The following is a 12533-nucleotide window of genomic DNA, read 5'->3' on the forward strand; positions in this document are numbered from 1 at the left end:
GTATAATGGTTGAAGGTAAAAGGATGGTAACTCTATTATTAGAAGTGACTTGTGAAACATTCGAGGATGAATGTTCTTAATTGGGGGAGAATGTAACACCCCGAAAAATTTTAAAGTACTTAAGCGCTATTAAGAAAGTTGATGTGCGCTAATTATATTATTTTGTGTACAGACGAGGACTATTAATATGATGGATATCAATTGGATACGATAATAAGTGTACGATGCATATTATATGTGATGTGGAGTCTAAGGAGAGCCCTAATTCCAAGTCAAGTTGGAAATTTCATGATAGACTAAAGTTTCAAATGGGTACGCACAAGACCAAATTTTAGACGAGAATATCTACACATATATGTATGGATTTATGTGATGATAAACCTATCAAATAAAATATCTTTGAGTCTAGTTTCTAACTCTTCAAACCGTTCATCATTTGGACACTCCTACAAGAAGTTATGACCAAATTACCAAAGGCTGGAAGAATGTGATTCTGCGGTCAGATGTGCGACCGCAGAATCATTATGCGAACCGCAAAACTGATTCTACGACCGCAAAAAGGTCGCAGACCTGACCAGTGCTGCCCAGTTCTGGGCATCGATTTTGCGGTCCATTGTGCGACCCGCATACCCATTGTGCGGTCCATTGTGCGACCGCATACATGAGTTCGGAGGGTCCATTTTCTAATTTTATAACCCGATCCCATTTTGATAAATAGGCTTTGGGGCTTATTTTAGGGCAATTATCTGATGATTTTATAGAGAAGTGAGAGTGTTCTAGGGAGAGGAAGAAGCTCAAGTGCTTTGTTCATCAAGATCTTGTCCAAGCTTTGAAATCCAACAACAAAATCTCACAAGTTCTTCATCTAAAAGGTAAGGTTCCATACCCAAGTTTTCAATTTCGAATTTGGGTAGAAGATGGTTGATTAGGAGTAGGATTCTTGGGTATGAGAGTATTATTTATACATGCATGTACCAATAAGGTTTGTGGGAAGATTGTTGAGCTTAAATAAGTAAAGATTAGATTGTAGAATGAAGGAAATAATGTAGAAGAACCTTGTAGCCAAATTTGCACACCTAGTATTTTATAAAATGCTCAAATGAACTGAAACCATGAATACCTTCCTAATTTGTGTTCAATTTTGTTATGTCTCAAAATAGATTAGGATTGCTAGAATTTTCGGAATGTTATAGTAATTTAAGAAAAGCTCAAAGCAAGGTATGTTGGCTAAACTACTCTCTTAGAATTGAATTTCATGATGTTCCCGTAAGTTTCAAGTATGGTTGGCTCAAGTTCCTAATTCTTATGTTCCGAGTTAATCCTTATAAACTTGACTATTCTGAATGAGCCTTATGTTGAAAGATATATGTCCAAAGTATGGGTTATGCATTAAAATGTTATGGCTTTGAGTTGTGTTCCAAATGAAAGTTAGTATGCCAAATTGTGTGAGAAAAACTCGATATGCTTAAGACTTTTAATTGCGCATATGTGTACCTAAAGTCTTGATTGGAAATGGCTTGTTGTTGATAATTTATAAAGATGCTCGAAAGTGAAAGAAGTGAGTTGGAGGTACCAAGTGTGGCCAACGTGCCAATAACAAAAATTATACTTGTGGCCAATGGTGCCAATGAGATGAAATGATGTGAGAAAAGTTATGAAATGAGCCTTGAATCAACTATTCCGAATTGACTTCGAAAATAGAATTGCCTAAAACCTTATGTACTCAAGTCATGCCTAAATGTGGCTATTTTAACTAATGCTATGATTTGTGAGTATTTTTAATGTGTTTTGCGTTCTTACATATTTGTGAGTGGAAATTGTGTATTGCCTTTTCTGGGGAAAAGTATTTCAAGAATAAATGGTGTGTTACTTGTTATGGTTTTAACTTGCGCATCGATTGCCAATCAATTTACTCCATTCTTGGAAAGAAATCTATTGTGCTTAAATTCTTCATTTCTAATGAACTTAAAGTTGTGATTTCCGGAATATTATATATGTTGATATTTATGATGATGATACATTAGAGGGAAGAAATGAAAGTGTGAAATATGAAATACGGCCACCGTGCCTTGAATAAAGAATCGTGTGATAGCCAAATGAGCCAAGGGAATATTTTTGTTGTTATTGGTTGAAACTACTAGTGGAGATTCATACAATGTGAAAGATGATGAAGTAAATACATTTATACCTATGTTACCTTTGTGTGAAAAAAAATATATTTTTGGAGAGTATAGATAGTCACCGGGGAAGGGTAGGTTAAAATAACCTAACCCCGAAACTACACGTGCCTGTGTAGGAGTGGATCATGATCATTCCCCTTATTTGGGATGAGATTTATGTGATAAAATTATTCTCCTTAATTGGGATGAGATTTATTGATAGAAAAGGATGATGTCGATCCACACAGCATTTGGTAAGACGGCCTAGCCGATCGGGTCGTGATCGGATGCCATGCCGCACACATGGTGGTGATTGTACTGAAAATTATAATTAAAATTGTGATTGTGGTTGATGTCTCTAATGAGATGGCCTAGCCGATCGGGACGTGATCGGACTCCGTGCTAACATTACGGTGGTATTGGTATTGAGAGTGATTTTGGTTGATATCTCTAATGAAATGGCCTAGCCGATCGGGTCGTGATCAGACTCTATGTTAAAAGTACGGTGATATTGGTATTGTGAACATTGGTATAGTGAAAAGTGGTATTGTGAAAAGTGGTATATCGGTGCTAAAGATCTCCCAACTAAAAATAATATTATCATCATGTTTTGATTATCACTTCACAGTGTTATCTTCATATTTTGGAAATTATTATGTTTTAACTTGGCATTTGAATATAATTGATTGTTGATTGTTGTTTCCACAGTTTTCCCTTTCTTACATTGGCATTCTATTTTGAAAGAGGACAGTTAGCTTTACATACTAGTACTATTCCATATGTACTAACGTCCCTTTTTGCTGGGGGCGCTGCATCTTTAATGGATGCAGGTGGTTCATCAGCGGGCAGCTTTGGTCCTCGTTAGCAGTCGCTCTCTATTCAGCAGGTTTTGGTGAGCCCTACTCTATTTCGAGCCCGATGTCATTCGAGTTGTACATTGTGTTTTGGGATATAGCCGGGGCCTTGTTGCCAGCACTTCCATACTACTCTTGTGTTGTACTTAGAGGCTCCGTAGACAGGTTGTGGGTGGTAGTCGAATGTTGGGAATTGAATTAGAAATGTTGGTATTTGGCAAACATGTTTTTCATTATATCTATAAACTTGTAGTACTTTGGAAATTATAAACGAAGCTGCTAATGGAATGAAATGGGAGTTGTTAATCAAATAATTTTCAGTGTTTGATTAATGGAGTGAATCTCCTCTTTATTCATGGATGTGTTTGGGTAGAAAGAAATCTAATAGGCTTGCTCAGCCGGATTCACTCGGTTGAGCGCCAGTCGCCCTCCCCGAGTTTGGGGCGTGACAAGAATACGAGGCTTGCATCTTGGGACTCAGATTGACCATCGACATGAATATTCAGGAGTTGCTGGTACATCAAGTACTCGGAGAATGGGCTACCAAGAACACTAAAATATTGCCATACCTGCACTGTGTGCAAGATTTGATCAAGAGGTTCACGAAGATAGAATTCAAACATGTTCCAAGAGTTTAGAATGAGTTCGTCGATGTGCTGGCTACATTGTCTTCCATGATATAACATCCAGACAAGAATTTTATTGATCCTATCCCGATAGAGATTCGTAAGCAACCAGCTTATTGTGCTCATGTTGAATAAGAGTTCGATGGGAATTTATGGTTTCACGATATCATAGAGTATTTGGAGAAAGGAGAATACCCAGGAAATGCTACACACAATCAGAAGCGCACACTTCGAAGATTGGCCAACCACTTCTTTCAGAGTGGAGGAATTATGTATAGAAGGACTCCTGACTTGGGATTGCTACGATTTGTCGATGCCAAGGAGGCATCTAGGTTGCTCGAAGAGATACACGCCGGAACCTGCGAACCTTACATGAACAAGTTCGTTCTAGCCAAGAAGATATTAAGGGCAGGGTATTTCTGGACGACTATGGAGACAGACTGCATCAAATATGTTCAAAAGTGCCACCAATGCCAAGTACATGCTGATATGATATGGGTGCCACACAACAAACTCAATGCAACGAGTTCACCCTAGCTTTTCCCTGCCTGGGGCATGGACGTCATCAGACCGATTGAACCTGCTGCTTCCAACAGATACAGATTATTTTTGGTGGCTATAGATTACTTCACAAAGTGGGTCAAAGTCGCTTCCTATAAGGTTGTGACTATGAAGGTCGTAGCAGACTTCGTACGAGATCGTATCATTTGCCGATTCGGAGTACCTGAGTCAATCATTACCGACAATGCTGCCAATCTCAACAGTGATCTAATGAAAGCCATGTGTGAAACATTTAAAATCAAGCATCGAAATTCTACAACATATAGGCCGAAACTGAATAGAGCCATAGAAGCCGCCAACAAGAAGATCAAGAAGATATTAAGGAAGATGGTGGATAACTACAAGCAATCGCATGAGAAGCTACCATTTGCTTTGCTCGGATACTGCACCATAGTCCGCACATCAACTGGGGCAACCCCCTATCTACTAGTCTACGGCACTGAAGTTGTTACACTCGCCGAGGTGGAGATTCCTTCCCTAAGAATCATATAGGAGGTCAAGCTCAGCGATGCGAAATGGATACAGAGCCGGTATGAGAAATTGGTTCTCATTGATGGTAAGAGGATAAACGCAGTGTGTCACAGTCAACTCTACCAGAATAGAATGGCAAGGTCTTTCAACAAGAAGGTTAGAAAGAGGCAATTCACACCGGAACAATTGGTGTTGAAGCGGATTTTCCTGCACCAGGACGAGGCAAACAGAAAATTCTCACCGAACTGGCAAGGCCCTTATATGGTCCACCGAGTACTGTCAGGAGGAGAACTTATACTTGCAGAGATGGATGGAGAAATATGGCCAAAACCTATCAATTTGGATGCCGTCAAGATATATTATGTTTGAGATTGTATTTGCACTTTCTTTTGATGTAACATGAACTACACTTGCCCTGATTCCCGCTTAAGAGGGGATACGTAGGCAGCCCTGTGGGTTCGGTCACATCAAAATAAAATCTTCATTCCCCTCTATGGTCAGAAACCGGTGCAAGATTTCGAGTTTTCGTCAACTTCATTACATTGTGGATTGCCAAGTAACGTATCGCCAGAAGTATACATTAAACTGGGGCAGAATTTTGAGGGGGGTCCTCAAAATTCGAAGTTAAAAAGGTCGCAATGTCTCAAAGCATATCACGGTCTACAATTTGACCAAACTGGTTACTTTTGTTCATTATTTTTAAAACAATTGCATTACTTACAAAGAATTTACAATAAATGCATATTTTCAAAAAACCACATTTTCTGTAGCAGCCAGATGTTACCCAGGGTGACTCGAACAAGATGTCAAGACAGGAGCAAAGGCGAAATGAGGAATTGAGACCACGAACCAAACTTTGCCCCACAACTCACGATTTTCCTTTGGATGCAGGCGCCAACAGAAGTCGCCAAGCACAAACGCGCCAAGCTAAGGACCAATCTTCTCTCTCACATATAATCACTATTTTTCCTGCATACGGCTAAGCACTACCCTCATTATATTGCATGAGGCAAAGCACTACCTCCATTTGCATAAGGTTAAACACTGCCTTCCCTTGCATGAAACTAAGCATTGTCTCCATTACATTGCGTGAGGATAAGCACTGCCTCCATTTGCATAAGGCTAAACACGGCCTTCCCTTGCATTAGATTAAGCACTGTCTCCATTACATTGCATGAGGCAAAGCACTACCTCCATTTGCATAAGGCTAAACACTGTCTTCCCTTGCATGAGACTAAGCACTGCCTCCTTTAAGTTGTATGAGGCTAAGCACTGCCTCCATTTGCATAAGGCAAAATGCTGCCTTACTTGGCATGAGACTAAGCATTGTCTCCATTACATTACGTGAGGCAAAGCTCTGCCTCTATTACAGCATAAGGCAAACGCTGCCTTTCTCTGCATGAGACTAAGAATTGTCTTCATCACATTGCATGAGGCTAAGCACTTCCTCCATTATTGCATAAGGCTAAGCATCGTCTTCCCTACATAGGGCTAAGCACTGCCCTCATTACATTGCGTGAGACTAAGCGATGTCTCCATCCTCTGCATAGGGCTTAGCACTGCCCTCATCTCATATAAGGCTAAACACTGTTTTCCTTCATATGACCGAGCATCGTCTGTTCCCTTTATCAAGCAATCAATATCAATGCAACCGTGCATTTCATGGGCTGAAACATTGCCACATTGTCTGAAGGCATCATAGTCGGAAGGCATCATCCTCATAGCCTGAAGACATCATGCCATGGCCGGAAGAACACTCCAAATAGCATATATCATTATTCAAAGGCGTCATAGTCCAAAGGCACCATCCTCATGGCCCAAGGACACCATTTCATGGCTTGCGAACCTATTATCATACGCTTCATGGTTGTTACATCTCGCATTTTAGTACGATAAAGTTTCGTCGTAAGTTAATTGACGCAAGTTCGGGAATAAATTTATTTCGTGATTATAAGCATTATACTATTTTAAACAAGTAATGAGTGAATTGGTAAAGGTGAGAGGGTAAGAAAATCAAATAAAATGAATTTCGTCAAAGTTTGACATTTTGGGATAAAATACGGGCCGAGCGATAATACCCGATATTTATGGACTAGTACCATACAAGGTACCATATGACCAGGATAGTAGGATGTATAAAGTGTATTAAAAATAAGTAGAATTTTAGGTAATTTGAGACAGTTCTTAATTATGCAGGTAATTGGTTAATTACTGGGTAGCAGAATATTACCTAATTAATTAATTGATTATTGGATAAGTTTAAAATACCCACCCTACCCCCATGTGGCAGCAAGCCACTAAACCAAACAAATGACTTTTAGTTATTTTTGGTTAAGTGGCAAAGTAAGTTATTAAGTGCAAGACACTTCATTTCTCATATTTGGATACAAAGACACTACAGAACGTTAGCAATTCTTTCTAGTTTTCAACAAGACTTCTTGCAACCAAATGATTCCAACAAGAATTATTAGAACATTAGCACCGTAAAATTTTGCGGTTCTAAAGGAGTACGGTGCAACATTTTCTAAGAATATCATACGGATTTTTTCCTACTCTAGGTATGTTAAGGCTAAGCTCTTCCTTCATTTTGCATGATCTCGTAATTACACAAATTTGATAACGAGGTATAAAGAAAAAATTCATGTCCCGAAATTTACGTATATTTTTCTAGTCTTGTAAGTTACAATATTCTCCTTATCGGGACTTCATATTCAATTGAGTATTTCCTTTTTCCAGTCAAGAGAGCAGAAAGTCTATATATATAGTATTACAATATTTTCATTACCATCGAGCTATAATCGATGGGCAGGCCCCTATTGGGCAACCTCTGATCAGATGGTAAGTTATATACCGAGCCTACTATGGTCGAGCGCCTATGAGTGAGCCGAGTTGGTCCAGATACAGAGCCTAGTATGGCCGAGCGCCTATGAGCGAGCCTACTATGACAGAGCAGTTATATATATATATATACACACACACCGAGCCTACTATGGTCGAGTGCCTATGAAGGAGCCCAGTTGGTCGAGATACAGAGCCTAGTATGGCCGAACGCCTATGAGCGAGCCTACTACGGCAGAGCAGTTATGTACATATACTGAGCCTTATAGGGCCGGACAACTATTTTACTTACTATATTGAGAGAGTTGAGTCAGTATCAGCAGGTAAGTATATCTTCAGATTATCTTTGACTTCCAGTTGCTTTCAGTTATTATATTATTAGTTCAGTTTCAGCTTTCAGTATAGTGCCTTACATACTCGATACATTATTTCGTACTGACGTCCCTTTTTTGGGGGCGCTACATTTCATGCGTGCAGGTTCAGATAGACAGACGGGTAGACCTCCTTATTAGGTGTTGCCTAAGTTCAGCTTGATCGGTATGCTCCATACCCTTTGGAGTTGCCGGGTCTAGAGCTTTACGTACATATTTGTATATATATATATATATATGTGTGTGTTATGAGTAGGTCCGAGCCTTGTTCCGATCACAATACATCCATCAGTAGAGGCTTGTAGACATATCCTGTCAGTTAATGCAGTATGTTGGGCTTGTAGGCCTTTTATGTACATTTTGTTGGATTATCAGCTGTTGTAGTTATGACGGCCTTGTTGGCCCAACGTTTTATTGATATTTAGTCAGTATTTAGCCAGTATGACATTATATGTTCAGAGTCACTTAGTCGCAAGTTGGTACGCGAGGATAGGTGAGGCACCGAGTATCGGTCTCGCCCCCAGGTTCGGGGCGTGACAAAAGTGGTATCAGAGCAGTTCTGTCCTAGGGAGTTTACAAGCCGTGTCTAGTAGAGTCTTGTTTATGGGTGTGTCATGCACCACACTTATAAGCAGGAGGCTACATGGCATTTAAGACTCTCACTCTTTCTTCTTACTCTAGATCGTGTGGTAGAGCTCCGTTGTAAGAACTCAATTTCCTAAATTCTATCCTATTCATAATACAATAATACCTATGTCCAGAAAGATGGTTGGTAGAGATATAGTTGTGGAAGAGTTGAGTTAGAGAAACTCGAGTTTGCATCATTCCTATGATGGATAAATGTGATGTCTTCAGTAGAACATGTGTGTACCTTACGTGTAAGCTTCTTGATAAGGAGCCTTAAGGCAAGAATATCTATCCATCTCTACGATGAAAGGCAATGTGAGGTTCAGATGATAGATACAAGCTTCAACAAGTAAAAGGAGCAAGATGAGAAGGGTACGAGGTACCCAGTTAATGAAGATTACTGGTATTTTCAACTCCGACAGAAAAGTATAAGCATTGTGACTTACCTTCAACAGTAACGAACGTATGTAGAATTGGCCACACCCATCTCAGTTATACCTTATTTGGGGCTAACATGTGTAGTTTAAGAAAAGGACAGGATATTAGGATCCGGCTGGGGTTAGTGTAACCCAAAATGGTAAATGGATTATCTTTGTTAGTTGGCATTTCTGAAGGATATTACAAAGGTGCTAATAGATCTCCTTGTGAGGCACCCAGATGGCGCACTCTAGAATATTACAATTAGATGTGAATAATGCATGGAAGGGATAAATATTACCTTAGTCTGGCTCGCATCCCTAGTAGAGCGAGAACGTTAAGCAACCACAAGAGCCACTAGATGAAGCAAGGGGAGCTAAAAGGAAAAGAATGTCTTGTTTGAGTTTTCAGAATAAAGTGATAGACATAAATGTTAGCGGGAAATAAGAAAAGAGTTAATGAATCATTATGAGTAAGATATGATACATGGATGACAATGGTGGATCAAAAAGATGACAGTATTACAGAGTCTGTAGTCAATTGAAAGAAAAGACGAGAGGTGATAGGCCTTGAGACAACAAAAGAGTATAGGCCATAAAGTCATATCCTCATTTCAAGAAATAAGTTTGTAACTCCAACGCGACTACCGGAAGAAAAAGTTAGACTCCAGAACAATAGAAATCAGCATGGGATGGTGAACAAGATAAACTAAACATGAGTTAGGGACTGAGTGATTGGATAATAGTCAGCATCATGAGAATTTCAGATTTCGTTCCGGCGATAATATAGTGGACAACAGAAGAAGATTCATGAGAAATTATGAGAATGGTCATTCAGGAAGATGCTTCCCTAAAGCAACCAAGGTGAGTAAAGTTAAGCTTAAGGGACTGTCTGCGCTAGTTACACTAATTGTCACCCTCGCGAGTGAGGAATTTCGTTATCCTTGGTACTGAAGGATTACCGCGAGGCGAGTAAGGATCATCGATGATGTGAGAAGATGCCAAAGATGAGAGGATAAAACATCTATACATAGATCATCGTATCACTAAATCTTAGTGCTCCCCTAAAGGGTGGAATATGGTGTGATGTGGCATTAGGTCAGAATTAAGTGGTTCTAGTAACTATGGAAATGGTAAAGGAAGAATGTGATAAGAATGAGAAAGGGATAAGATTGCACTTATTCAAGTCCTGCAGATACGCTACGATTCCAGAACATTATGCAAACACGACGTCAAGGAGAGGAGGTAAGGGTTCCTGCCTGAGATGTTATTGATAGATAAGGAGCCAGTGCGGGACGTAAGTTAAGATAAAGGAAATGACCCATGAAAGATTACGCAGAATATTGATATGAGAATGAGCCAATGAGTAGTTAGTAGTTGATTCAGGAAGAGCCTAGTTATGGCTAGACAAGAGGATACAGACAAATCAATAGATTGTGCAAGATAAACGGAGTGAACCCCAACATGGAGAATTCATTCTCGCAGATATAATATCATGAACTTGAGAAATATTCGGATAGGAGTTGGGGTAGTTAAATATACCGTATCAGTGTTAAGGGAAGACCGTTAAAACTTCAATTCGGGAGCAACCGTACAAGTATATAAGTATGGAGGTAAGTAACTAAGGAATTTTATATGTGAGTACGAACATCAAAAATTCTGTCGAGTATACGATGTAATAAGCTCACAAGCTTGCAAGAATTAGAGGGTCCTCCCTAAGTACTACAATGAAAGACTAGCGGAGGAAATAAAGAAGAAGAATTTAACCAAGCACAATCACCTAAAGAGGAAATGGTCATGTAACAACAGTCTCACAACAACATTGTATGCACTCCATCAGCAGGTGGCACCTATCGTGGCTAATGAACGGGAAGAAGAAAAAAAAAAAAATATATATATATATATATATATATATATATATATATATATATATATATATATATATATATATATATATATATATATATATATATATATATATCAAAATCAAAAGGTGATATTCAAGATCATATGAGTTTTATGGAATTCCAATATATGTGGGCACTAAAATAAGCTAAGTATGCACGCCACAAGGAGGCAGAACGACTAGGAAAAGCAATTGCTTGCATTTAAAGAATGTTGAGAAGGAATGAAAGGAATTATTCGATCAATGATCCAGAGATAATTACATAATTAATGTACCTAAGATTTCGGAGTATTATCCATGCGGCATATATGTTGACAATCATAGAGCCGTAGAAGATTCCAGTATAGGTTAAAAGAAAGAATTGAGCCGAGGTCATAGACAAAAGATTGAATTGTTATAAGATTGTATCATGGATATTCCATAGCATCCATGAAAGGCTAAAGTAATAACTACTGTCATGAGCTGCAGATCAGAAGATAGCTTAAGCCTACATAAAGGTTGATCAGAAGGAAGAGGAAACTAAAGAGTTACAAGAACGAAGTAAATCAGGAGTCTGATTATTGGACCTAGAAAATTATAGAAATTGCGCTTGAGAACATGGTAGAATCACTCTTAATATTAGAGGTGCAAGAGAGATAATGCAACAACCATATTCTATAATGACTCTATAAGGAAGCCAGTTAGAAGAAGTACCAACCTTATAAGAAGTCGGTATGAAGCTCACACCGGATTGTGTATACACCAGAGGTGCAAGTATTATAATAGAGCTTTAAGTTGTGAATATGAATTATACCTATGTGGAAAGGAGGTCATGAAAGAGATAGAATATGTGATGCGAGATTTTAAGGTAAGTAAGGTAAAAGTGAACAACATACGAGATACTCAGATGCAGAAGGTTGGGAATAGTCCATACTTCAGATAGAAGGCTAGAACCGCATGGATTCAATATCCAGGAATGATAGCGGCATCTTCAGTGGCATATCTTATAGCCTATGGTTTCTAGGTATCGAGAGGTCTAGTTAAGAAAGTAAAATAAAAGTTAGAGACGATGTGATGTCTCACTTGATGTTCCAGAATAACACAAGGAATCTATGGTGCGAGGAAGTTGAAGGAAGGCTACGAGTAGTATAAATGGATATGTATGAGTCGCAAGCTAAAGTATGGTAGAGCGACAAGATTGTAGGAAGATAGGAGTAAGGATAAGAAAGGGCGAGTGAGAAGGTGACGAGAATGGATAAGCCCTTGAGATTAAGCCCACTAAAATGAGAGAGAGCTGATGGGTGCCTGAATAAGCTCAAAGAAGTCTATGACTAGTAGCATTTAGAAGAGATGGAGTGCTTCCCTGGTAGTGAAATAAGGGTGTGATTGCGATAGATAAAGGATGACGTTTAGGCCTTCGAGTGAGTAATGATTTTAAGAGGATTTCATGGATTGTACGAGATTAAAATACCCACGTAAGTGAATCACATTAGGATGCTATAAAATACGGTCATTGAAGTACAATATCACCCCTAAGTGGATTAAGAAAGTCACTTCAAATGTTCCCTGATGAGACGTGAGCCCTAGCGGTAGTGTTACATAAGAGGCCAAATTATCGGTATTAAGAATTATCAATAATGTATGGACAAAGACACAAAGTATGAAATGAGATTAGGCCGTCATTATTAATATGAACAGTAATGAGAGGGCATTAAAGGACTTAGC

The sequence above is a fragment of the Nicotiana tomentosiformis genome, chromosome 12, assembly GCF_000390325.3.
Source record: "Nicotiana tomentosiformis chromosome 12, ASM39032v3, whole genome shotgun sequence".
In the NCBI taxonomy this organism is placed as follows: domain Eukaryota; kingdom Viridiplantae; phylum Streptophyta; class Magnoliopsida; order Solanales; family Solanaceae; genus Nicotiana; species Nicotiana tomentosiformis.